Consider the following 6,000-nt stretch of genomic DNA (forward strand, 5'->3'; position numbering starts at 1 on the left):
TAATTTCCTAGGGATACCATAAAAGAAAACCTTCACAGACTGGGTGGCTTAAACCACAGCATTCCTGGTCTCATAGCTCTGGAGACTCAAAGTCTGAGATCAACACATCAGCGGGGTTGGTTCCTTCTGAGGGCTGTAAGGGAAGGTTCTGTTCCAGGCCTCTTTCCTCGACTTGCAGAGGGCTGTCTTCAAGTTCATGGGGTGTTCTCTCTGCTGTCCTCACATCATCTTCCCTCTGTTATGAAATAAGGAAAATTACTTTTCTCTCTCTAGGCAAATCCAAGCTCTGCGTCTCTGCACTTTCACAATCCCTCATTTATTTTTATTTTTATTTTTTGGGAATATGTAATTCATTTTTATTTTTATTTTTTTAATTTTATTATTATTATACTTTAAGTTTTAGGGTACATGTGCACAACGTGCAGGTTTGTTACATATGTATCCATGTGCCATGTTGGTGTGCTGCACCCATTAACTCGTCATTTAACATTAGGTATATCTCCTAATGCTATCCCTCCCCCCTCCCCCCACCCCACAACAGTCCCCGGTGTGTGATGTTCCCCTTCCTCTGTCCATGTGTTCTCATTGTTGAATTCCCACCTATGAGTGAGGCTACAGTAACCAAAACAGCATGGTACTGGTACCAAAACAGAGATATAGACCAATGGAACAGAACAGAGTCCTCAGAAATAGTGCCGCATATCTATAACTATCTGATCTTACACCTCATGTTTATTTTTATAACTGTAACTTGACTATTTGAGGACTAACTTTTCCCAAGTAACTTTTTTTTTTTAAGTTTCATTTTAAGTTCAGGGGTACAAGTGCAAGTTTATTACATAGGTAAACTTGTGCCATGGGGGTTTGTTGTACAGATTATTTCATCACCCAGGTGTTAAGCCTAGTACCCATTAGTTATTTTTCCTAATCCTCTATCTCCTCTCACTCTCCATCCTCCAAAAGGCCTCAGTGTCTGTTGTTCCCCTCTGTGTCCGTGTGTTCTCATCATTTAGCTCCCACTTATAAGGGAGAACATGTGATATTTGGTTTTCTTTTCTTGTGTTAGTTTGCTGAGGATAATGGCCTCTAGCTCCACCCATGTCCCTGCAAAGGACATGAGCCCATTCTTCTTTACGGCTGCATAGTATTCCATGGTGTATATGTACCACCTTTTATTTATCCAGTCTATCATTGATGGGCATTTAAGTTGACTCTATGTCTTTGCTATTGTTAATAGTACTACAGTGAACATAACACATGCATATGTCTTCATCATAGAATGATTTATATTCCTTTGGGTTTATACCCAGTAACAGGATTGCTGAGTCGAATGGTATTTCTGTCTTTACGTCTTTGAGGAATCACTACACTGTCTTCCACAATGGCTGAACAAATTTACCCTCACACCAAAAGTGTATAAGCATTCCTTTTTCTCCACAACCTCACCAGCATCTGTTATTTTCTGACTTTTTAATAATAGCCATCCTGACTGCCGTGAGATAGTATCTCATTGTGGTTTTGATTTGCGTTTCTCTAATGATCACTGATGTTGAGCTTTTTTTCATATGATTGTTGGCCACATATATCTTATTTTGAGAAGCGTCTTTTCATGTCCTTTGCCCACTTTTTTATGAGGTTGTTTGTTTTTTTCTTATAAATTTGTTTAAGTTCCTTATAGATGCTAGATATTAGAGCTTTGTCAGATACATAGTTTCCAAAAGTTTTCTCCCATTCTGTGGGTTGTCTGTTTACTCTGCTGATAGTTTCTTCTGCTGTGCAGAAGGTCTTTAGTTTAATTAGATCCCATTTGTCAGTTTTCACTTTTGTTACAATTGCTTTTGGCATCCTCATCATGAAATCTTTGCCTATGCCTGTGTCCTGAATGGTATTGCCTAGGTTGTCTTCCAGGGTTTTTATAGTTTTGGATTTTACATTTAAGTCTTTAATCTATCTGGAGTTAATTTTTTTTTTTTTTTTTTGTTACGGTGTCTCACCCTGTCGCCCATGCTGGAGTGCAGTAGCGTGATCTTGGCTCACTGCAAGCTCCGCCTCATGGGTTCATGCCATTCTCCTGCTTCAGCCTCCCAAGTACCTGGGACTATATCCACCATGCCTGGCTAATTTTTTGTATTTTTAGTAGAGACGGGGTTTCACCATGTTAGCCAGGATGGTCTCGATCTCCTGACTTCCTGATCTGCCCACCTCGGCCTCCCAAAGTGCTGGGATTACAAGCGTGAGCCACTGCGCCCAGCCTGGAGTTAATTTTTTTATATGGTGGAAGGAAGGGTTCCAGTTTCAATCTTCTGCATGTGGCTAGCCAGTTAGCACTATTTATTGAACAGAGAATCATTTCCCCATTGCTTGTTTTTGTCAGGTTTCCCAAAGATTAGATAGTTATAGGTGTATGGTCTTATTTCTGGGTTCTCTATTCTTTTCCATTAGTCCACGTTTGTTTTTGTACCAGTACCATGCTGTTTTGGTTACTGTAGCCCTGTAGTACAGTTTGAAGTCAGGTAGCGTGATGCTTCCAGCTTTGTTCTTTTTGGTTAGTATTGCCTTGGCTATTTGGGCTCTTTATTGGTTCCGTATGAATTTTAAAACAGTTTTTTCTAGTTCTGTGAAGAATATCAATGGTAGTTTAACAGGATTTCTTTGAGCAGTGGTTTGTAGTTCTCCCTTGTAGGGCTCTTTCTCCTCCCTATTAGCTGTATTCCTAGGTATTTTCTTCTTTTTGTGGCAATTGTGAACGGAAATTTGTTCCTAATTTGGCTCTCGGCTTGACTCTTGGTGTATAGGAATGCTAGTGATTTTTGCACATTGCACAATCTTACACTTACTATGAAAGGTGATGTTTTAAAGCTTCATTGATTTATTTTTATGTATTTATTATCTTTTACTTTTTAAAAGACATGGTCTCACTCTGTTGCCAGGACTGGAGTGCAGCGGTATGATCATAGAGCTCACTGCAGCCTCTAATTCCTGGGCCCAAGGGATCCTCCAACTTTAGCCTCCTGAGTAGTTGGGACTACAGGCACATACCACCACACCTGGTTAATTTTTTTTGTTTATAAAGACAGGGGTCTCACTATGTTGCCCAGGCTTGTCTCAAACCCCTGGCCTCAAATGATCCTCCTGTCTCAGCCTCCCAAAGTGCTGGGATTACAGGCATGAGCCACCGCGCCCAGCCCAGCTCCATTTTCGTTTACTTTTACCTTGTCTCAATATCTGCCATTCTCTCTCTGCTCTCTTCTAAGCTTGCCCAGTCTTCTTTCACTCCAAATTCTTTCTCTCTACATCCCTCCTCCACCTCCTGTGTATTAGCGTGCTATTGTTTTGAAAGAAAATGTTACAAATTTAGCATCTCAAAATAACACTCATTTGTTAGCTCACAGTCTTGTAAGTCAGAAGTCTTGGTGGCTACCTGGAGAGGTTCTCTACCCAGGGTCTCACAGGGCTGGAATCAAGGTGCCAGCCTGACTGGAGTTTTACCTGGAGGCTCTGGGAAGAATCCACTTCCAAGCTCATTCTGATTTTGCAGAATCCGGTTCCTTGCAGCTGTGAGATGGAGGTCACCTTCTTCTTGCTGGTTGCCTGCTGGTGATTTCCTCTCAGATCCTGGGGGCTGCTCTCAGATCCTCCCCACAAGACCTCCTGCAACTTCAAAGCAGGCAATGGGGTATCTCTCTTGCATCAAATTCTTCTCACACTGTGAATCTCTCTAACTTCTGCAACCGGCTGGAGAAAAGTCTCTGCTTTGAAGGAATTTATGTGATTGAATTAGGCCAACCCAGACAATCTCCCTATTTCAAAGTCAACTGATTAGGAACCTCAATGACATCTGCAAAATTCTTTTACCATGTAACCACAGGAGTAACATCAAGGGGCGAACATCATGAGGTCATCTTGGAATTTTGCCCATCACACCCTGTTATGCAACCTAAGGTGAAACAGCAAGTAGATAAACTGAAGTTGGTAGGTTATTCATTTGTAGGTGATGGAAGAATTCAAAAGGGAGTTGGAATTTTAAATCCAGGGACAAGGTTCAAAAAAAGATGTTCATTTGAGGAAAACCATGCTGTTTGATCCAAGTTATTTACCAATCATAATTGTAAGAGCAGCTATCATTTATTAAGGGCCTACTATGGGTCAGTCACTTTTGAAGGTGGCAGTGCACTGCTGGCATTATTTTGAATTTTAACAAAAATACTCCAAAGTAAGTGGCATGAAAGAAGAAACCGAGACATGTAGAAGTTAAATAACTTGCACAGATGGTAGTGACAGCCAAAATTCAAACCCATATCTGGAGAGTGCAAGGCTTGTGTTCTTTCCAGAGCCACCAGCTTCTTTTCTGGAAGGACAGCCCACAGATCATGCATGGGATTACCTGTTGATAGAACATCATTGTAAATGCAACCTGTTCAACGAGATGATTCAGACAGCATTTGCTGATAAAATTCAGTGTTCCATACATGGTACTATGAAGTAGGCCCTCTAGGTTCTGGAATTTGGGGAAATTACATTATCTTCTGAAAGTGAACTGAAATGAGGAAGGCTGGTGTTTAAGCACAAAATCAAATAGGAGAATGAATTTTTTTTTTTAAAGGAGGCTCAGAGTGGCATTCTGTGTTGATATTTCCCTTGGAGAAAGAATAATCCAATTTTTAGATAGAAAATATTTTGGACTATAGAAGTATAATTAAAAAGGCTGTACTAGGGTCTGAGAGCAATGCTGTCTCTAATGTCCAATTGCCCTTGCTTAAACTCTGACTTATCATTTGATATCTATCCTTTAATAAGATGATACTTTGTCTAGAATAATAAATGGAATTCTGACATGAGATACTTTCTCTCTTATTCCTTCCTTATTAGATCAGTAAATCATTCAATAAACGTTCAGTGAAAGCTGATTATGTTCTATGCATTGTGTTAGGCATGGTAGATGGGACATCATCTCTGCCCTCCAAGAGCTTCCAGTTAGTCAAGTGATTGCTGTTGATATTCTTTCACCAGGTGGTGTGCAAGGCAAGAAAATAAGATGGGGGCAACTAGTGGTGGTATTCAGAAAATATGGGTAGAATCTGTGGAAATTGAGCAGGCCAAATAAGAGTTTTCAAGAATTATTTCCAAAGTCTGATCCAATGCTGTCCAATAGGACTTGCTATGAAGAGAAGAATGTTCTGTATCTGCACTGTTCAATAGCCAGTAGCCACATGTAGCTGTTGAGCACTTGTAATGTGAGTTGTGTGACTGAGGAACTAAATTTCTAATTTAATTTTAATTACTTGACAAACAGCCACATGTAACTAGTGGCTCCTATATTGGGCAGCACAGAAAATGTCCACACATATCTGAAGCTTTTCATTCTATCAGTTATTTTGAAAACGCTCTACTGCTCTCAGTGTATTTAATCTAATATCTGAGTTATTTCCTCATGTAATTTAATCTTCTCAGATTAGTTTCTGGTATCAGTGTAAACATACTGCAAACCAAACAATTTTTAGAGGTGGAATCACAAAGCAAACAATATATTTTTAAACAGGCTGAAAAAGATTATCGGCCTAAGAGGCATACCGAGGAGTGGAAAATAATTAGTTGGATCACGTTATTTTAATCCCACGTCTGGCTGTTCTGAGCAAACTCCTCTCGCCATTTGAAGAAAGTTGCCAACATTTGCCCTCCTGTCTTTTGAGGGAACATGCCAAATATGCTTTCATTTCATCCTGTTTAGACAGTTGTTTTAATGCCCTTTTCTGATGTTATCCCTGAACACACAATTAACAGATTTCTGCTAAGATCCCAGCTGCAATGAGAATTGTCTGCCTGTCACTTGTGTGTTGCCTCAACCCTGGCTCATTTACACTGCTTGGCAATCAGATTCGATAACTTTAAGCTGTTCTGCCTGAACAAATGAAGGTCTACGGCATTTCAGTCCAACCATTTTTTTCATTTTCAGGCAAGTTTATCTCTTCTTTTCTTAGCCTCTGCCAAGCCTGTCATGCC

Source organism: Hylobates moloch, unplaced genomic scaffold, assembly GCF_009828535.3.
Source record: "Hylobates moloch isolate HMO894 unplaced genomic scaffold, HMol_V3 SCAFFOLD_4, whole genome shotgun sequence".
Taxonomy (NCBI): domain Eukaryota; kingdom Metazoa; phylum Chordata; class Mammalia; order Primates; family Hylobatidae; genus Hylobates; species Hylobates moloch.